Source organism: Pongo abelii, chromosome 15, assembly GCF_028885655.2.
Source record: "Pongo abelii isolate AG06213 chromosome 15, NHGRI_mPonAbe1-v2.0_pri, whole genome shotgun sequence".
Classification (NCBI taxonomy): Eukaryota; Metazoa; Chordata; class Mammalia; order Primates; family Hominidae; genus Pongo; species Pongo abelii.
The window spans coordinates 27,326,813-27,350,894 of NC_072000.2; positions in this window are offsets into that span (position 1 = coordinate 27,326,813).

Here is a 24,082-nt window from a genome sequence, read left to right on the forward strand (position 1 = left end):
GAATACTTGAATTTCCAGAACCCAAATATAAGGGAGTAAAACAAACAGCAAGGCACATAAGCATTTGCATTTTTACACTAAAATCTATTTATCTCTCTATCCTTAACAAATGGAAATCATCAGTTAAGAGGAAAAGAATCCTGAATAGCTAAGAACACTAATAAAATTGCAGAATTTTGAAGAACAAAGAAATGATGAATTATGGACTCTTTGTCATGAATCACGGATAAACTGCTAAAAATTAAATAATCTTTTGGAGCTGTTTGTAAAAATTTGGGGACAAAGCCTAAGAAGTATTTATTTATAAACTTTAAACAGCTAGCCAACAGGCATCACCTGAATTTTATTACTACAATGTCAGTAGACAAAGCAACCAAACTGGATATAAAGGAGACTCTGATACACCAACAGATGATAATTTTGATGGAAAGCAAAATGCAACAACAAATGGATATTGTTAAATTACTGGGAGAGGAAATTTCCAAAGCAGATCATTTTACTAGTGGTTCAGAACAGAATAAACAACAATGCCTTGAAAGAAATTGCAAATATTGTGCTTTGGACAAATGCTTAAATTGCACTCCAAGAAATAAAGGCTCTAGGATAATTTCTATTTAAGTTGTAAGCTTCTCTTAAGGCCTTATGGAGAACCTTCATGAATTGTTGGTGTAAGCTGACATCCATGGCATGTGGGTACAAAACCAGTCAGTGCTACCTTATTGAGATATTTTACTACCAAAACATTTCTCCCTCTAAAACAGTGACCTCCCCACCTTTCTGGCACCAGGGACCAGTTTCATGGAAGACAATTTTTCCACGGACTGGGGAGGTGGTGGGGGTATGGTTTCCAGATGAAACTGTTCCACCTCAGACCATCAGGCATTAGTTAGATTCTCATAAGGAGTGTGCATCCTAGATCCCTTGCATGTGCAGTTCACAGTTCACGATAGGGTTTGCACTCCTATGAGAATGTAATGCCTCTGCTGATCTGACAGGAGGCAGAGCTCAGGCGGTAATGCTGCAATGCTTGCTTGCCTGTTAGTCACCTCCTGCTATGTGGCCCGGTTCCTAACAGGCATTAGACCAGTACAGGTCCTTGGCCTGGGGGTTGGCGACACCCTGCTCTAAAAGACGAACATGGTCTCCATCTTGTTACATTTTGTAGACATAGAAAACTTTTTTGGTATGTTTGTTTAATTTTACAAAAAAATTAAAGGTTTAAAACTAAACATATTATTTTGCAACTCATTTACATAGTTTTCTGTTCTACAGATACCTTGAGTTACTAAACCTTTCATCCATTGTTAGATTTTCAGGTTGTTTCTATATATATATTTGCACATTTCTGTAGGATAAATTCTGAAAAGAGAGGTTGCCGACATCAATATATTAGTCATATAAGTTTTGGCACAAAATAATCGAGTAATATTTGCTTTAAATACTTGAAAGATTTTGGATTTGAAATACTCTTTATTTATTAAAAAATCTGTGTTGTTATAAATACAAGTAGTTTTATTTGATTCCCACACTCTGGCTTTGATTAATAAAGAATTATATAAACTTTCTAATTATGTGCTCAGAAATATATAAAATATAAATTTTGATTTTATTTTTCTTTAAGAAGTATAAAACAAGACATAGTGATGTAGATATGATTTGTCATTTGGTATTGTGCTTTTAGTCTGTTATTTTTTGTGTTTAAATAAGAAAGGAAGAAATAATAGGTTTAATTATAGAAGCATTATATTAAATAATTCTCCAATGAGGAGTTATAAAAAACTCTAATCATATTTCTGAATTGAAAATCTTAAACATTTTTTTCTCCAACTTTAATTTGCAGAAGCAGTAACAGGTGATTCAAAAATAAGTAAATACATTCAGAAGAGATACAGACCCAGAGCTGCAGGCATTTCGTGTTTAAACAAAAACTAACAATATTGTTGGCTGTTTCTCATCAATAATAATGAAATTACTTTCTGTAATTAAAATATGTTATCCTATAGTAAATTTGAAAAATGCATCTATTTGTGGTTATAAAAAGATAACTTTTCTAATATACTTGAAAGCAGATTCTGAAGAAATTATGTGAGGTAGTAGGCATGTGAATGTTACAGGCAGAGTAAAAATATTCACTTGCTTAAATTAATCTTTCCTTGTACAGTAAATGCATATGTGAAATCGTTATTTCATTTACAAATCTCAATAAGTAAGATAGAAGGGTTGAACTTTTAAATGGAAGAAATCTCATAGTAAAAGTTTTACTTTTAAAATATTCAAAACTTATGCATGCCAAAAACCATAAATGATAAAATAGTATGATATTCGTGTAGAAATAGAAAAGTTGAACCATCAGAACAGATGAGAGAGTCTAGAAACGAACCCAGTGTATATGTGAATCCAATACATTATTAAGGAGGCATTTAAATCAATGAGGAAAGAATGGATTATTTATTTGGGGAAACTGACCACTGAATGGGCAATCAATAAAATTAGGTCTTTACCTCACATCATATGCACAAATAACTTTAAATGGATTAAATATTTAAATAAAAAAAATAAAATCAGAGTGGTAGGTCAAAGCACAGGAAAGCATTTCTATAATCATGAAACAGGCAAACAATTTCTTTTTTTCTTAACTTTTAGCTTAAGTTCAGGGGTACATGTGCAGGTTTGTTATATGGAGAAACTCACGTCACAGGGGTTTGTTGTACAGATTATTTTTTTTCACCCAGGTACTAAACCTAGTACCCAATAGCTATTTTTTCTCATCCTCTCCCTCATCCCACCCTCCATTTTCCAGCAGGCCCCAGTGTCTCTTGTTCCCCTCTTTGTATCTATGTGTTCTCATCATTTAGCTCCCACTTATAAGTGAGAACATGTGGTATTTGGCTTTCTGTTCCTACATTAGTTTGCTAAGGATAATGGCCTCCAGCTCAGTCTACGTTTCTCCAAAGGACATAAACGTGTTCTTTTTTATGATTGCATAGTATTCCATGGTGTATATGTACCACATCTTCTTTATCCAGTCTACCATTGATGGGCATTTGGTTGATTCCATGTCTTTGCTATTGTGAATAGTGTCAGGCAAGGAATGTCTAACTTAAGCCCCCAAAACCACAAACAAAAGATCTATTGATTTGATTATAATCAAACTTAAAATTTTAGCATAGCAGAAAATACACAGGTGAAGTAAAAAGACAAATCACCAACTTGTAACAATGTGTTAGCTACTATTTCCACATAGGGAAGTCAAAGCCTACTCTCATTAGTGCTTACAGCAAGCTACAAGGAGACATGCCAACTCATTCCAGATTCTGTGCCACACATATTTACAGGGTGTGTGTTAGGTGCCAGCCACGCTCCAAGGCACTAATGATACACACCTTGTTAAGACATTGAGCTTTATGGTGAGAGCAGGAGGGCATTGTTAAAGTGTTTTAAGGAGTTCAGAAAAGTTCATGCTCAGATTTAAATTTTAGTTATTTTATTTTATTTTATTTTATTTTAATGAGATTGTGTTTCACTCTGTCGCCAAGGCTGGAGTACAGTGGCACGATCTCAGCTCACTGCAACCTCTCCTTCCCGGGCTAAAGCAATTCTCATGCCTCAGCCTCCCTAGTAGCAGGGATTACAGGCACACACCACTAGGCCTGTCTAATTTTTGTATTTTTAGCAGATATTGGGTTTCAGCATGTTGCTCAGGCTGGTCTCGAACTCCTGGGCTCAAACAAGCCACCCACCTTGACCTCCAAAAGTGCTGGGATTACAGATGTGAGTCACCATGTCCGGCCCAGATTTGAATTTTAGAACAGTTGTGCTGGCTGTGGAGTAGAGAACCAACTGGAGGGGTGGTTGGGTAAGCAGATTTGGAGGTAGAAAAACCAGGTGGGATGCTGTGGCAATAATGAAGGTGGAGATGATAGTGACCTGATCTAATTACGGGATGTGAGGATGAGGAGAGAAAGTAGACTAGACAAGACTTTGTGAATTGCATATGGGGGTTGAAGTACATGCAGAAATAAAATACCATGCACAAGTTTCTATCTTGAGCAACTGTGAGAAAATGGTGCCATTTCACTAAAATAAGGAGGCCAGGCAGAGGAGAGGAGCGTAGAGGGAATAGGAGTTCAGGTGTTGCCATGTTGAGTTGTCAATGCCATGAAACATCCAAGTGGAGAAGTCCAGAGCATAGCTGGATCTGCAGTTTAGTAGAACAATCTGAGCTGGAGAGCTGTGTATCCCAAGTGTCTCAGGCTGTAGCATCCAGGGAGAATAGATTTAGTCCCATCACTGTTATTTCCCAAATTTCATGTGTTCAGACATAACACCTATATGATTATAGAAAGTCTAGTCTGCTGTACCAGCTCTCTCTCCAAGAATCCTCCTAGAATACTTCTAAATGTCCAGGAATGGAATCTATCCTTTCTTTTTTAGGTTAGAACTGCTCCTGTCACTCTTACCATACATATGTTTGGCTGAGCTGGGAAAGTACAACATGCAATGCTAGTGAAACTGGGAGCACCGAGGGCCATACCACTCCACTGGTCACACTCAGCCTGTGGTGGGGTATTTGAGCATGTCTGTTTCAGTGTCCACAGCCCCTCTCCTATAGCATACACTCTGGGAAGGTGATCAGATTCCGATGAGTTTCCATGTCACCTGCTGCCCTCCTCCTCCTAGACCCAGCCCTGCCCTCTGATATTAGTCACCAGTGCTGATCCTAGTTCTCTTTGCCTCTGGCCCTTACATTGAACTCTCTTCAGGGTTCCTTGATGTCCGTCCCAGCAACCTCCCTCCTCCAAGTCTTCCTCAGCCATCAGACATTTTTCTATATATCTGAAGTGCAGGGACCTTTCAGCCCTTGTGGAAATAAGTAGCTGTGGATAGGTAGGGGGAGAAATGTCATTTGATCTCCTTCACCTGATTCCAGTTGTTGCTGGAAAAAGACTTTGTTATATATTCAATCCTGCAATGCCCTTGTCTAAGATGAAGCCCTGCTTTAAACATGATGAACCTTCAAAAGCCTCGTTCATGACCCTATACATTCTGGCAGGGGTCTATCTTTACAAACTTCCATCAACACCACCTTCCACTCTGTTCATGTGTCTGGTTATGGAAGGCCTCATCCTGCCATGTCTGTTCCTCTGAGTCTTATCTGCCTCTCAGGGACTGTCTAGATGCTGTGGCAAGCAGCCATATGAAAAATCAAACTCTCTCATTCCAGAGACCCATCGCACTTTGAACTTTTGGTATAACCCTCTTCTTTTATTCTTGCCACAAATATTCATGGAACAAAATTACTGAAATGCAATATGAGTAATGGTGAGGAGCACTGGAGTAACACTGTCTGGATCTATCCTAGATTTGCCACTGACTAGTTGTATAAGCTCTGGCAAGTTACTTCATCTTTCTGTGCTTCAGTTTCCTGTTATATAAAAATAGCGATAATGATAGCACCTCCCTCTTAGGGTTATTATGATCATTAAGTCGATTTATTCATGCAAAACACTTAGAATAGTGCCTGCACAGGTAAGTGCTCAATAGGTCTTGGTTATTGTTATATATTTTATTTTTAAAGTATAGTAGAGCAACAGAGCTGCTTTTCGGTCAGCTTCTCTAGATCAGCATATAGGACAAATACAAAGCTTACCATCTGCCTCTGATCATACTGAACCTGACATGTGTTCTTGAAGAATGCTTTGCCTTCATTTTTAACAATTTTTGTCCAGCAGTGAATTGACCCAGAATACATGCTCTGAACACTCTTTTTGTTCTGACTGCATTGACTTTTGCTGGCTTCAATTCTCATTGAATGATAATTATTTAGTACCTGCTATATGCTGGGGCTATGTTAGGACTAGATAAGCCATCATAAGGAAAACATATGTGATCCTGTCCTCAATGCAATTTAAAGGTATATGGGCATTAAATAAATATAAAGCTAAAAGCCCAGATAAACATATGATACAAAACTATGGTAAGTGCTGTGAAGAAAGGAAGAGTAAAAAGGAAGCAAAACAAGAAGCACCTAATTTACATTGAGAGGCCAGTGAGATCCATTGAAAGAAGTGATATTTAATCAGTTAGCGTGGAATAGCCAGGTGAAGAGAGAAAGGAAGATCTCAGGTGTGCACAAAGACAGGAAGGAAAGGAACAGCTTGTTGCGATGAGGGAGACGGAAGGAGAGTAGTGTGACCTCAGCCCAGGAAATGAGATGAGATAGGAAAGAGAGGCAGGGCCTGGTCATCTGGGGGTTCTTAGGCCACACTAGGTATCAGAAATTCTATTCCAAGAGTACTGGGAAGCCACTAAAGGGTTTTATGCAGTAGAGTGACAAATAATTGAATTTATGTCTTTAAGACATTGCACTGGCTGCAGCGTGAGTGTGGATTGGAAGGCAGTGAAAAGGGAGGAATAATAAGCTCCCTACAACGCCAGACATGACTCCCAAAACTTAGTAGTAAGCAAAAACACCAAGTCACAGGAGAATGCATTCTCATTGATTCACATAAAGGTCAAAAAACAGGCAAAACCAAGCAAAATATTAAGAATCTCTGTGTGTGTGTGTGTGTGTATTTATTACATAAAGAAATATAAACAAACACAAAGAAACACTAATCCCCAAATTCATGAGAGTGGTTATTCCTGGGGGGACACAGCAGAGTCTCTAGTTTGAAAAGTTGCACATGGGAAACTTCAAAAGCGATTCGAAATTTTCTATTTCTTAAGCTGAGAGGTAGGTACATGAATATTTATTCTTTAAAATGTTCATTTGCATAATATATACTCTTCTCTATGTATGCTATACATCATAATAAACATTTAGATTACCAAGCTCAAAAATTCATAAAATATTAAAATATGAAAAAGTTGGGTGGCAGATGCATATGGGTGTATATTATATTATTCTTTATATTTTTCCAAAAATAAAAATAAATAGCAAAGGGAAAATAGATCCAAGGAGGGAGGAAGAAGGAGGAAAGCAGCAGGGCCTCCAAGCTGCATGATTCCAAGGGCAACTTCTTATTGTAACCTATCACTTGTAGTGATGTGCCCCAGGGGGTGCACGTACCTAGGCTACGACATACACGTTGCCTCCTGAGGCCCCGCAGTGCCATGGCCCAGCCACCAGTGGGGAAGCTCCTGCAAAAGTCTAGGCTATAGATAACTATGACTTGGACTAAGATAGTGGCAGTGGGGTTAGAGAAAAATAGACATATTCAAGCTATATTTAGGAGATAGAAGAGAGGTCTTGGTAATAGATTGGATGTCTCGCTGTATCAAAGAGATGGGCGGTACCACTTCCCCCATGTCATTTGGCTTTTCACAAAATCCTATTCCAAGAGCTGGGCATCTGCTAGGTCACAGATGCCTCACAGACACTGATCATGCCTCACTGGGAGATTTCAAAACTTTAATTCTCTCAGATTTGGTGGTTTTTCCAATGTCACCCCAAAGACCTTTAAATTCTGCTTTCATGCCAGATTTCCCAGCAGCGACTGCCAAACAGCTGCAGAGGGAGCCTGAAACAGAGAAGGGGCTCCTCTGGCCCCCCAGAAGCTGGGCTGATTTTGGAATGCCTCTAGAATCCAGCGTGCTTGCCCATCACTCATAAACTGTGAGTATAAACCGCAGTTAAGCTCATATGCTTCAGTTCCTAAATTACAGTTGCACTTGGGGGAAATAGCTGCTGGTATTTACCACAGTGCCCTCCCCCTAGAAAGTGCCCCACACAGTCAGTTATTACTTGGTCCTGCTCCTCAACCCGGAGCAGCCTGGGTTATCACTTGGCCAAGCAGTTATTACGTGGCCAACCTTCCTGATGCACCTGCATCAACAACCACCACAGACGAGGGCCTGCCTTGGTGATGGCCCTCCCCACAAAGGAGCCACCTGCTGTGCCCTGGTTATGGAGGAAGCAGAGTCCAGTGTCCCTTCTCACCAGCACAGCCTGCCCTCAAGATACAGACATTCATGTGGTGATTGAAAAGAGGTTTATTTGGCATTGTACTCTAAGCTCATCTCATCTGAGCTGGACTGTGCAGTTCTGAATTGTGCTCCTCAACCTCTAGGGCACTGTGATGTGGCTTGCAAGAACTCAGGACATCCCTGTGTTATCTGACAGAACAATAGAATGTGTGAAAGTGCCCCAATCATCTCTCCTTCTTTCAATCAAAAAATACTTATTGAGGGCTTGTCTGATGTGAGGCACTGGGTCAGACTCGGTACAAAAAATGAATAAGGCAGTCAAAATGCTAGCTGTGAAGGCATTCATATCCACTCGTACTTTGCAGATGTGCTTCCAGTGTTTGGGGAGCTAATTTGAATCATCACTGTCTTTCCTACTCATGCACTAAATTTTTCTACCTTCCTTAAAACTTTTACTTGTGTTACAGCCTTTAATCCATTTTACTGGGAGGGTTTCTATTGAATTTGTCATTATTTTTAGCAATGGGATATTATTAAGCTGATTTTCCAAAACCAATTTGCTATTTTCTGTCCATAAGGTATTTCTGCTAGAAGTATTGTAAAGCCTATGGTCCTAAGCTGATGCTAATGATCTGATGGTATTTCTTCTGCTTATCTTACCAAGCGTTGAAGGAATATTAATGATGTGTGTGCTTGGGGTCCTTAGGCAACTGATGAGCGGGAGACTGAGTGTGAAACACCACAGCAGCCAGAGTCCATTCAATATACCCACATGTAGTGAGCAACCTTTAGTGAGGAATATTATTATTTATATTAACACTCATACTGAAACCTGACAAACAAAACAAATGAAAAGAATATTATACACAAATTTCACTAGTGAATATAGCTTGAAAAAGTAAAATGTCAGTAAGACTACATTCAACAGTATGTTAAAGAATAATATATGACAAAAGAGTTTTTATTTCTGAAAAGAAAATATAGCTTATTATAAAGAAATTTATTATATTCATAAATTACAAGAGACAAAAACAATGAAATCATTTCTGAAGATGCCAAAAGGAGCGTAATATAATTTAACAGGCATTCCTAATTAAATAAAGGCTATTAGAGAGTATTATGATAAAAACGATATAACAGAAATCCAAAGCAATGTTAGATTAACAGTGAAACACTAGAGGCTATTCCATTAAAGTCAGGAAGAAGACAATTTTACTCACTGTCACTACTATTTAATGTTGTGCAAGAAACCAATTTAATAAACTATGTTTTCAAAAAACCTCTAAAAATATTAGAAAAGACAAACTTTGTATTATTTTCAGATGCTATCATTGTCTTCCTAAAAATCCATGAAAATGAATGAAAATTATTGGAAAAATAGAAGATTATAGCATGGTAACAAATTACAAGAAAAATATTCTGAAATAAATAGCTTTCTATATACCAGCAATAGTCAGTTAGAATTATGACTGAGAAGAATCCATTCACAATTGCAACAACAAACAGTAAAATGTTCAGGAGTAAATGTAAATTGAAAATAAATGTATAAAATCTGTAAGAAGAAAAGTGTTCAACATTGCTGAAGGACAAAGAAGAAAACTTGATTATGGGGAGTGATATACCATATTCATTGATGAGAAAACTCAATATTGTCAATATGTCAACTTTCCTCAAAATAGATTTTTAAATTTAAAGACAGTCCATAAAAATCTTCTACATTTGAAATTATGGAAATTTAAAATCTACATAAAAAATGAAAAATAGTGCAATAAGCACTTGTATAGCCCTCACTGCAATTTATTTGGTTGGTGCAAAAGAAATTGCAATTTTGCCAGTTGTTGCACTAACCTAATATCAACTGTTAACATCCTGCTACCTTTACTTCATCTCATACACTTTTGTTTTCTGTGCTATTTGAATGTCAGTTGCAGACATCCATTACACTTTACCCCTAAACACATCAACATGCATTTTCTAAGAATTAAGGCATTTTGACAGTTTCACACTTGAGACAATTAACAATTGTATAATACCACTGAAAATGGTGCTTGTCAGACTTTATTAAGAATGCAAGTCACCTGGGGATCTTGTCAAAATGCAGATTCTAATTCAGTAGGTCTGTGATGAGGGCTGGTGTTCTACATTTCTAACAAGTTCTGAGGTTATGGTGATGCTGTTGGTCTGCGGACCACACTTTGAGTTGCAAGAATCTGCTAAACATTCCAAATGCAATTTTCTCCAATGAGCACTCAAATGGCTTTTGGTAGCTGTTATTTTTCAATTCAGGATCCAGTCAAGTTTCACACATTACAGTTGATTGCTGTGCATCACTAGTCTTCAGAAATCTAAAATGGTCATTCTTTTTTTTCTTTTAAAATTTTTTCTTATTTTTTTAAATAAACATTTTAAGACATATGCTGTTGTTGTTGTCGTTGCCCAGGCTAGAGTGCACTCACCACAGCCTCAAACTCCTGAGCTCAAATGATCCTTTCCCTTCAACCCCTTGGTAGCTAGTTCTCCCTGACTCATTTTTAAATTTTTTTTTTGTAGAAATGGGTTCTTGCTATGTTGCCCAGGCTGGTCTCAAACTCTTGAGCTCAAGCAATTCTCCCATCTCTGCCTCTCAAAGTACTGGGATTACAGGCATGAGCCATCGCATCCAGCCTTTTTTTTTTTTTTTAAGAGGGCAGGCCAGGTTTTAGCAGAATGACCCCTAGTTTTTATTTCTTTGATGGTTTATTAATGATTACATTCAGGTTAAATTGTTTGTCAAGAACATGACACAGTTGATGTTATGCACTGCCTACTGCAACACAGCAGGACACAAGCATGCCAGATGTTGCTCTATTGTTTTGTATTTTTACTTTAAAAAACTATCAGATTAGATTTACATTTACAGAAAAGTTGCAGAGTGAGTGCAGTGAATTTTCATATACCTCACCCTGAGTTTCACCTATTGTTAACACCTTACACTAGTATGGTAGCTTTGTCACAATTGATCAACCAACACTGATACACTGTTATTAACTGAAGCCCATACTTTGGCTAATCAGATTTTCTTAGCTTTAATCTAATGTCTTTCTCTGCTCCAGAATTCCATCCAGGATACCACATTATATCCCTCAGACTCCTCCTGGCTGTGACAGTTTCTCAGACTTTCCTTGGTTTTGATGACATTGATATTTTCCAGAAGAACTTGTCAGATATTTCGTCAAATGTCCTCAGTTGTGATTTGTTTGATGTTTTCTCACAATTAGATAATTTTCATTTGTGTGTGTCACTTAAGGTTTTTTACTGGCCAATTTCTTCTCTTTTTTCTTTCTTTGTTGTGACTCTGGTTTTATTAGAGCCTCATTGCATGTAGTTTGTCCATATCAGCATGTATAATCTGTAATTCTTTCAAATCTGCAAGTAGCTTTCTTTATATTATGAAATAGTTTAAACATAAAGTATAGAAAGTGACATAATGAACAGCCAGGTACCACATCCCAGCTTAAAAAATTAAACATTACATATAGAATTGATTCCCTCTATTCTAACTTTCCAGCCTCTCCCCTTTCTTTCTCTAAAGATGAAACCCTTAACCTAAATTTGGTATAGGTTATTCCTATGCAAGTCTTCATACCTTGTTACATATATGTATCCCTTAACCATATATAGTATTTTCCATATATTTAAACTGTATGTATGATAGCACATTGAACACATTCTTGGGCAACTTGTTATCTTTGTTCAATATTATGTGAGGTTTATTCTGTAGATACATGTAGTTCTGATCCATTTATTTCAACTTCAGTAAACATAAAAGAGAAAAAAGAGAGGTGATTAAAAAACATAATGTATTAATGCCCATTTGCGAACTTAGTATTTCCATGTGGTATGCTTGGGTTTAATCTTAATTATTTTATTCACTGTGTATTTACTGAGGACCCACTATCAGCCAGATAGTGTGCAAGGCACTAGAGACACAATGATGAGCAAAACAGACTAAGTCGTCTGCTCTCAAGAAGCTTACAGTCTGGTTGTGAAGTAAGGGTCAGACATTAGTCAAGTGCTCACACTCATTTATTAATTACAAACTGTGATGATTGAGGTCTCCTTCAGTTAGGGAAACAGACCTAAGAGTCTGGGGAGACTGGAGCAGCTAGAGTTTGCAGGACAGAGGAATGGAGAGGAAGGAGCTGCAGGGAGAAGTTCACAGGTTTACAGAAGGTTCCTCTCGAGTAGTCAGAAGAGTACTGATCAGCACACATATGTGAGGAAACCAACCAAGGCCAAGGGAAGAACCACAAGAAAGGTGCCAGGGTGCTCCCACAGGGCCGGGAATAGTGCCTCTTCCCACAAGCCAGACTGAAAAACCTCATAATTCATAAAGCATTGGGCTTAGTGCTCAGAGTAGTCTTCCCTTGGGAGTGGAGAATAATTATCTCTAGAATCAGCAATGCTCCGAACCCATTTAATAGACTTTAAAGGCAAGGATCAAACTGTTCCCTAGTAACTTAACTGCGCTCCAGAACAGAAATAAAAAATATTAATAAGAATACTAAAATATCCAGCACCTAACAAGATACAATTCACAATGTCTGGCTTCCAGTTAAAAAATATAAGGCATACAAAGAAGCAGGAAAATACAATCATAATAAGGATAAAAATAAATCAACCAAAACGAACACAGAACTGAGATGTTAGAATTAGCAGAAAAGAACATTAAAACAGGTGTTACAGCTGTATTGCATATGCTCAAAATTTATGTAGAGACATGAAAGATTTTTTTAAAATCCAGATTGAGCTACTAGAAATGAAAACTGCAGTGCATAAGATAAAAAATACACTGAATGGGATTCACAACAGGTTAAACACTGCAGTAGAAAGAAAATAGTTAATTTGAAGATGTAGCAATAGAAATTATCCAAATGAAACACACACACAAAAATTTAAAAAATGAATAAACCATCAGTGAGCTGTGGGACAACCTCAAGTAACACAATCTACATTTTATTGGAGTCCCCAGAGAATAGGAGGTAGGAGGAGAAACAGGAAAAAAAATATTCAAAGAAATCACAGCTTAGAAATTTCCAAATTTGATTTAAAAAACTATAAAGCCACATAACCAAGAAGCTCAATGAATCCCAAACACAAGAAACATGAAGAAAACTATACCAAGGCATATTATAGTCAAATTTCTCAGCACCAATGATTAAGAGATCATCTTAAAAGAGGTTAAGAAAAAAGGACATATTACACACAGAGGAACAAAAATAAGAATGGCAACACATTCTTATCAATGCAAGCAAAGCAAGCAAGAAACAGTGCAAGCAAGAAGACAGTGGGGCAATGTCTTTAAATAACTGGGAGAAACTGTCAGTTGAAGATTCTATACACAATGAAAATATCTTTCAAAAACAAAGGTTTTCACTTTTTCAGACAGGTCAAGCATGCTCTCGCTCACCACTTCTATTTAATGTTGTACTTGGGGTTCTAGGCAGTGCAATAAGCCAAGAAAAAGAAACAAAATGCATCAAGATTGGGAAGAATGAAATAATCTAGATTGGAAAGAAAGCAGCAAAACCTTTTTTACTCACAGATAAGATGATTGTCTAGGACAAAACCCAGTGAAATCTACTCTAGCTACTAGAAGTGTTAAGTGAGTTTACTAAGATTGCATACTGATACAAGGTTACTAAGGTTGCATATTGATACAAGATCAATATACAAAAATCAATTGCATTTCTATACACTAGCAATGAACAATCAAAAGTTAAAAATTTCTAAAAACCACTTAAAATAGCATAAAAATATTAAATATTTGGGAATAAATTTGACAAATATGTACAAGACTCATACGCTGAAAACTCCAAAACATTACTGAGATAAACTAAAGAAGATGTAAATAAATGAAAAGTATCATGTTTATGAATTGGAAGACTCAATATCCTTAAAATGTCACTTCTCCCCGAATTGGCCTATAGAGTCAATGTAGTCCAATAAAGAACCCAACTGCCTTTTTTGGTGGAAATTGAAAAGCTGATTCTAAAATCCATATGGATATGCAAATGACTGGAATATCCAAAACAACTTTATAAATGAAGAAAAAAATTGGCAGACTAACACTACCTGATTCCAAGACATACATAAAGCTACAGTAATTAATACAGTGTTGTGTTGGTGTAAAGACAGACAAATAGATTAATGGAACATAATAGAGTCTAGAAAGAGACTGACATATATATATATACACACACACACACATATATACACATATGTATATACACACATATATTTATATATACATGTATATATATAAATCATGTGATTTATAAATATAAACTGATTTTCTGATTTTGCCAAAGGTGTAAATGCAACAGAGAGAAGAAAGAATTGCCTTTTCAGTAAATGTTGGGAACAACTGGCCAAGTACATGTAAAAAAAAGAAAAGAAAAACTTCAATCCACACTTTATACTATGTACAAATATCAACTCAAAATGGATCATAGACCTAAATGTAGAACCTAATACTATATAATTCTAGGGGAAAAAATGTAAGAAAAAAATCTCTGATCTTGGGATAGACAAAGATTTCTTAGATACATGTCCCAAGTGCCTACCATAAGCATCTCTTTTGAGAAGCCCTTTCATGCTTGAACAGTTTGCTTTTTTCTTTTCATTCTTCCTTAGTGCTTTATACATGATAATCATTAAATTATATTGCAAGTATGTTTATATTTCTCTATTCCATTGAGTATCCCTGGAGTAGAAAACATGTTTTAATCCTTTTAATATTCTCCAAGTCCAATGAATGTTAATTACATGATATCTTCAACGCCAAACTTAATCAGAGAGCCTCCCAGAAGATTTCCCCCATGTCTCACTGGCCATAGGGTTGCCCCTACGCAAATCATTAGTAAAGATTAAGGGGATTACTATTATTTCCTTGGACAAATTATGTTTTGCTCTTTGGGGATGGGCTTATCTTCTCTAAGGAGCTTTGGCTATTGGGTAGTCTGGATGCAGAGCCTGCCACAGGGAACCTAACGGAAGTGTGATGGGGAAGCTGGTGACACTAACCAGGCTGCTTAATTTTCCACTGTGAAGGTATAATTGACAAACAACCTTACCTTATGTTTAGATTTTGGAGGAATAAACTGTCAGATATCACTTTATTTGAAAATAAAAAGAATAACACAGCCATACTGCAGTAGGAAGAGTGAAATCATTCATCTTAAACAGCAAGCCTTTGCACTGAGCTTTTTATAGCTTTTTAGATAATGCCTCTATAGAAAGAAACTCGGTAAGCTTTACTGCTGAATCATTTATATCAACTCACACAATTTTGAATATTCATTAATTTTCACAATAGCCACCATTTTAGAACTTATGTTATACAAGCATCTTCACAAAACTAACTCAAGCACAAATATCTTTATTGTAAATGTCAGAAACAAAAAAAAAATCTAACTGGTGCTGTGGGTACTGAGAGTTTGTATTTTCTCTGTGGATGTAGGAGCTTACAGAAAATAGAGTGCAAGAAAAAAATGCGTAAATGTTGTTTCTAGCCTAAGAAATCTGGCCAGCAAGCATTTCACTTCAAAAAAATTAGCTTCTTTTTTTAAAATTCATATTTTTGATATTTTGTATTTTTGTTTCTCTTTTTTTTTGTATTGCTAAAGATGATCTCATATTTTTATCCCATGCTCTGAATCTCAGGCTCTACCTCAACCACGTCAGGATATGGAGGCACTAGAAGCAACTGCTCAGGCAGAGTACACGAAGGGACAGTTCTCAGGTCTGGGGACAAGCCAACTGGGGGAAAAGGGAGAATCTGGAGCTTCATTTTCATCTCCTCATCCCAACCTTTCAATGATTTATGCCTTTAGAGGCCTGAGAAACTTTGTGGGTAATCTGCTTCAGTTGCTCTTCCCCTAGTCCATTGTCAAAGGAAAATCTCCCAGCTCCAAGACCAAACTACCTAGCTACCAAGTTCCCCTTAGATGAATCTAGAAACTTCCAGAAGGGTCAAAATTGCCACCAAATCTACCCTGGCTGGTCTGTGAGGTTTGATTAGCCCTCCTTCTTTTGACTGAGCAGAGACAGTAACCAAAATTGCTAACCTCACAACAGGCTCTGTATGCAACCCCATTTCTTAGGAACCTGTCCCCTTGGGTCTAAAGAGTAAGCAGTACATGGGGTTCAAAGCTTCAGTTGTCACTGTGAGTTGAAAGAAGGCACAACCTCAAGAAGGGACATCATCAGAGATTTTCCAGCCTAGTGGCCATGAAGTCCAGGATAGCACCACCTGGAGCTGGAGATCGAAGGGCAAAAATGATGCTTCTGGAGCTGGAGATTGATGGGCAAAAATGATGCTTCTAAGGACCATTCCCCTTTATGGACCCCAGGTCCATGAGATACCTGGGGTTTCAGGACTCCAAGATCCTCAATCCAGAGCAGCAGAGCTTGAGGCCATAGCTCCTCAGTTATCAGTTCTGTTCACCAATTATCCAGGATTGGACAATGGTAGATGGGCCATATCATATTCTCCAAGGGCTTAAAGAGCATCACTGTGACTGTATTGTCCCCCAAAGCTCTGGGGCTTGAGGATATAGTGCTGTAGGATCCTGGGTGCAGGAGGGAAGATGGGCTGGATTATAAATCTGGAAGGCCCTTGACAATGATATCAGGGCAAGTGTAGTTTATTGTAGCTGTAATCTACAGTGTAGATGTAACAAGTATGCTAACTTCCTGTGGTATTCAGAGGCTCATAAAAATAATTTGCAATATTTGCATAATCCAGATGTTAAGATGAAATAACTCTGTTATTTCAGAAAAAAAAATTGTGTTTTGACATTCTGTGGAAAATCCACTGTCCACATCCTGCCCCCATTTCTGCAAATTTCTAGTATCTTAGGCTTATAGACACAGGCTCTGAGCTCCTGCTTTTAATTTGCTCTTGGCCCCAATCACAACTCTCTTGCTGAGACTGGTTCTTCCATTTTTCTGTTTTAATGCCTTTCCAGATGTATAACTCAGTCACCACTGTTGCCAGCTAAATGCAAATACTTCTTGTAGTCTTCTTGTCTCCTTATCTTATGGGAAGCTGAGAGAGAAAACCAGATCAATCCTGAAGGGAATTCTGAGAGTTTTCCCACCAGCTCTAGGGAAATATATTGAGGTAGAGATTTGCCTTTACTCCTTTAATCTTTGTTTATTCACCTCGTTCCTCATAGGAGTTTTGAGGAGTATGAGTGTGGCTCTCCTTGGTGGCAATAGGAAGGTATATTAGTCTATTTTCACGCTGCTGATAAAGACATACCCAAGACTGGGTATTTATAACGAATAAGAGGCTTAATGGACTCACAGTTCCACGTGGCTTGGGAGGCCTCACAATCATGGCAGAAGGTGAAAGGAACATCTTAAATGGCAGCGGACAAGAGAGAATGAGAGCCAAGAAAAAGGGGTTTCCCCTTATAAAACCATCAGATCTCGTGGGACTTATTCATTACCACAAGAACAGTATGGGGGAAACTGACCCCATGATTCAATTATCTCCCACCAGGTCCTCCCATAACATGTGGGAATTATGAGATCAACAATTCAATATGAAATTTGGGTGGGGACACAGCAAAGCCATATTAGGAGGACAGCAGGACTTGGCATTCACAAATCATTTTAGACCAACAGTTTTTGCTTTATTTTCTTGTTCACTAACTCATGGAAATTTTTAAGTAGCCTACAAGAGCAGAAAAACCCAGTCTGTAAGTGTATTTCTGAACCTTTCTGCCGTATACATAAACCAGCAATTTTTGAAACAAACATTCGTACTTTTGTTTACTGCTTCTAGGGTGGGAGCTTCATTTCTGGTAGTACTAGTTAAGGGTAGGGAATAGGTGTTATGAAGACTCTTGGGATGTAAGTAAAGGAATTCCAAGAGCACAGAAAAGCTGAGGAAAGGGTGATAAAGCAACAAATGAACACTTTGAAACATTATCCCACTACACAGAGCTACAAGAAATAGGTGGTTTGAGGGGTTTGTTTTTGTTTTGTTTTGAGCTAAAAGAGAAAATTATGATAATCTCTGTGCTAATACATTTACAAATCTTCATGAAATGAATAATTTTACAGAAATACAAATTTAGAAACTGAACTCAGAAGAGGAAGAGTATACTGGGTGTATTAGGAAAAGGGTCAAAGTTCTATCTCCAGAAACGCATAAGACAAATGTAATGGTGCAAAATATGAGTCAAGAAGAGCAACGGAACAGAATACAAAGCCCAGAAGAGTGTGTATGTCTGTGTGTGTGTATATATATATATGTGACATCTAAAAGGATGAATTAAAAAATCATGTGGTACAGTTGGTTAATTATTAGAAAACAAAGTTAGAGTTTTATCTTAAAATATACAGTGGAATACATTTCTATGAGGTTAAATATTCAAATACAGAAACAAAATCATGTTCTGGCTCCCATTAATGGTAGAATAGCTGATACCAAGCTCACCTTCCTGCTAATTATAACTATAAACTTTAGATACAATTTAATACAACTGTTTGAAGACATTGGAGAGAGACCAAAACTAAGCAGAAACTAATGAAAATTCAAACCTTGAAAGAAGTCTCTCATGCTAAGTGAGGTTTTTTTTGTGTGTTGCCTTTGAAAATACTCTCAAATTCAGTGGTGCACAAGGGATAGATCTTGAGCAAAAAGCAACATTTAAAAAAAAAAACTTTTATTTTAGGTTCAGAAGTACATGTGCAACTTTGTGACATAGGTAAACTTGTGTCTCGGGCATTTGTTGTACAGATTATTTCATCAACCATATATTAAGCCCTGTGCACAATAGTTATTTTTTCTGCTCCTCTCCTTCTTCCCACACTCCACTCACAAGTAGACCCCAATGTCTGTTGTTTCTTTCTTTGTGTTCATGGGTTCTCATCATTTAGCTCCCACTTATAAGTGAGAACATGGGGCATTTGGTTTTCTGTTCCTGCATTAGTTTGCTAAGGATAATAGCCTCTGGCTCCATCCATGTTTCTGCAAAAGACATGATCTCATTCTTTTGTATTGCTGAAAGCAACATTTTTACTGGGCTAAGAAGCCAGAGGTTGGATTTCATGGGCTGCCAGCATAGCTGGAAATTGAAGAGGAAAGTTGTGGAAAGTAGGAAGCTACAGAGAGGAAGCTTCTGTATAAAAACTTCCCTCAAATCCTTGGCTATTTCTGGAACTGTGCATGAGGAGACCAAGAATGTAATGAACTCAACAGATGGCAACATCGGGGGGTGGTGGCAGAAATTTCAAGTTATCTAATGCTCAGGAGAGGGGTTTTCCACTGGACTCCTAAAAGGGACATGCACTGTTGGGGTTTTAAATTTATGTACAGCTAAAATATAACATGGCAACTGCACAAAGGATAGGATTATAAGTTCAATAAAATTATGCAGTTGAAGTGTTCTTATATTACATACCTGTGGAGTGTTATAATATTAAACCAAGTTAGACAATAGTAAGCAAACACTGCATGTGGTAATCTCTATAGCAACCACTAAAAACATAATACAAAGGAAAAAGGTTTAGCTAAAAAGTCAATAGAATAGATAGAATCAAATAGTTTTAAAAAACTTGATATAGGAATGGTAACTTGGAGGGGGGAGGAGCCAAGATGGCCGAATAGGAACAGCTCCGGTCTACAGCTCCCAGCGCGAGCGACGCAGAAGACGGGTGATTTCTGCATTTCCATCTGAGGTACCGTGTTCATCTCACTAGGGAGTGCCAGACAGTGGGCACAGGTCAGTGGGTGAGCGCACCGTGTGCCAGCCGAAGCAGGGGCGAGGCATTGCCTCACTCGGGAAGCGCAAGGGGTCAGGGAGTTCCCTTTCCAGGGGTGACAGACGGCACCTGGAAAATTGGGCCACTCCCACCCGAATACTGTGCTTTTCCGACGGGCTTAGGAAACGGTGCCCCAGGAGAGTATAGCCCGCACCTGGCTCAGAGGGTCCTACGCCCACGCCCACGGAGTCTCGCTGATTGCTAGCACAGCAGTCTGAGATCAAACAGCAAGTCGGCAGCCAGGCTGGGGGAGGGGCGCCCGCCATTGCCCAGGCTCCCTTAGGTAAACAAAGCAGCCCGGAAGCTTGAACTGGGTGGAGCCCACCACAGCTCAAGGAGGCCTGCCTGCCTCTGTAGGCTCCACCTCTGGGGGCAGGACACAGACAAACAAAAAGACAGCAGTAACCTCTGCAGACTTAAATGTCCCTGTCTGACAGCTGTGAGGAGAGCAGTGGTTCTCCCAGCACACAGCTGGAGATCTGAGAACGGGCTGACTGCCTCCTCAAGTGGGTCCCTGACCCCTGACCCCCGAGCAGCCTAACTGGGAGGCACCCCCCAGCAGGGGCAGACTGACACCTCACACGGCCGGACAGGTACTCCAACAGACCTGCAGCTGAGGGTTCTGTCTGTTAGAAGGAAAACTAACAGAAAGGACATCCACACCAAAAACCCATCTGTACATCACCATCATCAAAGACCAAAAGTAGATAAAACCACAAAGATGGGGAAAAAACAGAGCAGAAAAACTGGAAACTCTAAAAAGCAGAGTACCTCTCCTCCTCCAAAGGAACGCAGTTCCTCACCAGCAACGGAACAAAGCTGGACGGAGAATGACTTTGACGAGCTGAGAGAAGAAGGCTTCAGACGATCAAATTACTCCGAGCTACGGGAGGATATTCAAACCAAAGGCAAAGAAGTTGAAAACTTTGAAAAAAATTTAGAAGAATGTATAACTAGAATAACCAATACAGAGAAGTGCTTAAAGGAGCTGATGGAGCTGAAAACCAAGGCTCGAGAACTACGTGAAGAATGCAGAAGCCTCAGGAGCCGATGCGATCAAATGGAAGAAAGGGTATCAGCCCTGGAAGATGAAATGAATGAAATGAAGCGAGAAGGGAAGTTTAGAGAAAAAAGAATAAAAAGAAACGAGCAAAGCCTCCAAGAAATGTGGGACTATGTGAAAAGACCAAATCTACGTCTGATTGGTGTACCTGAAAGTGACGGGGAGAATGGAACCAAGTTGGAAAACACTCTGCAGGATATTATCCAGGAGAACTTCCCCAATCTAGCAAGGCAGGCCAACATTCAGATTCAGGAAATACAGAGAACGCCACAAAGATACTCCTCGAGAAGAGCAACTCCAAGACACATAATTGTCAGATTCACCAAAGTTGAAATGAAGGAAAAAATGTTAAGGGCAGCCAGAGAGAAAGGTCGGGTTACCATCAAAGGGAAGCCCATCAGACTAACAGCGGATCTCTCGGCAGAAACCCTACAAGCCAGAAGAGAGTGGGGACCAATATTCAACATTCTTAAAGAAAAGAATTTTCAACCCAGAATTTCATATCCTGCCAAACTAAGCTTCATAAGTGAAGGAGAAATAAAATACTTTACAGACAAGCAAATGCTGAGAGATTTTGTCACCACCAGGCCTGCCCTAAAAGAGCTCCTGAAGGAAGCGCTAAACATGGAAAGGCACAACCGGTACCAGCCACTGCAAAATCATACCGAAATGTAAAGAACATCGAGACTAGGAAGAGACTGCATCAACTAACGAGAAAAATATCCAGCTAACATCATAATGACAGGATCAAATTCACACATAACAATATTAACTTTAAATGTAAATGGACTAAATGCTCCAATTAAAAGACACAGACTGGCAAACTGGATAAAGACTCAAGACCCATCAGTGTGCTGTATTCAGGAAACCCATCTCACGTGCAGAGACACACATAGGCTCAAAATAAAAGGATGGAGGAAGATCTACCAAGCAAATGGAAAACAAAAAAAGGCAGGGGTTGCAATCCTAGTCTCTGATAAAACAGACTTTAAACCAACAAAGATCAAAAGAGACAAAGAAGGCCATTACATAATGGTAAAGGGATTAATTCAACAAGAAGAGCTAACTATCCTAAATATATATGCACCCAATACAGGAGCACCCAGATTCATAAAGCAAGTCCTGAGTGACCTACAAAGAGACTTAGACTCCCACACATTAATAATGGGAGACTTTAACACCCCACTATCAACATTAGACAGATCAACGAGACAGAAAGTCAACAAGGATACCCAGGAATTGAACTCAGCTCTGCACCAAGCAGACCTAATAGACATCTACAGAATTCTCCACCCCAAATCAACAGAATATACATTTTTTTCAGCACCACACCACACCTATTCCAAAATTGACCATATACTTGGAAGTAAAGCTCTCCTCAATAAATGTAAAAGAACAGAAATTGTAACAAACTGTCTCTCAGATCACAGTGCAATCAAGCTAGAACTCAGGATTAAGAATCTCACTCAAAACCGCTCAACTACGTGGAAACTGAACAACCTGCTCCTGAATGACTACTGGGTACATAACGAAATGAAGGCAGAAATAAAGATGTTCTTTGAAACCAACGAGAACCAAGACACAACATACCAGAATCTCTGGGATGCATTCAAAGCAGTGTGTAGAGGGAAATTTATAGCACTAAATGCCCACAAGAGAAAGCAGGAAAGATCCAAAATTGACACCCTAACATCACAATTAAAAGAACTAGAAAAGCAAGAGCAAACACATTCAAAAGCTAGCAGAAGGCAAGAAATAACTAAAATCAGAGCAGAACTGAAGGAAATAGAGACACAAAAAACCCTTCAAAAAATAAATGAATCCAGGAGCTTGTTTTTTGAAAGGATCAACAAAATTGATAGACCGCTAGCAAGATTAATAAAGAAAAAAGAGAGAAGAATCAAATAGATGCAATAAAAAATGATAAAGGGGATATCACCACCGATCCCACAGAAATACAAACTACCATCAGAGAATATTACAAACACCTCTATGCAAATAAACTAGAAAATCTAGAAGAAATGGATAAATTCCTCAACACATACACCCTCCCAAGACTAAACCAGGAAGAAGTTGAATCTCTGAATAGACCAATAACAGGAGCTGAAATTGGGGCAATAATCAATAGCTTACCAACCAAAAAAAGTCCAGGTCCAGATGGATTCACAGCCGAATTCTACCAGAGGTACAAGGAGGAGCTGGTACCATTCCTTCTGAAACTATTCCAATCAATAGAAAAAGAGGGAATCCTCCCTAACTCATTTTATGAGGCCAGCATCATCCTGATACCAAAGCCTGGCAGAGACACAACAAAAAAAGAGAATTTTAGACCAATATCCTTGATGAACATTGATGCAAAAATCCTCAATAAAATACTGGCAAATCGAATCCAGCAGCACATCAAAAAGCTTATCCACCATGATCAAGTGGGCTTCATCCCTGGGATGCAAGGCTGGTTCAATAGACGCAAATCAATAAATGTAATCCAGCATATAAACAGAACGAAAGACAAAAACCACATGATTATCTCAATAGATGCAGAAAAGGCCTTTGACAAAATTCAACAACCCTTCATGCTAAAAACTCTCAATAAATTAGGAATTGATGGGACGTATCTCAAAATAATAAGAGCTATTTATGACAAACCCACAGCCAATATCATACTGAATGGGCAAAAACTGGAAGCATTCCCTTTGAAAACTGGCACAAGACAGGGATGCCCTCTCTCACCACTTCTATTCAACATAGTGTTGGAAGTTCTGGCCAGGGCAATTAGGCAGGAGAAGGAAATCAAGGGTATTCAATTAGGAAAAGAGGAAGTCAAATTGTCCCTGTTTGCAGATGACATGATAGTATATCTAGAAAACCCCATTGTCTCAGCCCAAAATCTCCTTAAGCTGATAAGCAACTTCAGCAAAGTCTCAGGATACAAAATCAATGTGCAAAAATCACAAGCATTCTTATACATCAATAACAGACAAACAGAGAGCCAAATCATGAGTGAACTCCCATTCACAATTGCTTCAAAGAGAATAAAATACCTAGGAATCCAACTTACAAGGGATGTGAAAGACCTCTTCAAGGAGAACTACAAACCACTGCTCAAGGAAATAAAAGAGGATACAAACAAATGGAAGAACATTCCATGCTCATGGGTAGGAAGAATCAATATCATGAAAATGGCCATCCTTCCCAAGGTAATTTACAGATTCAATGCCATCCCCATCAAACTACCAATGACTTTCTTCACAGAATTGGAAAAAACTACTT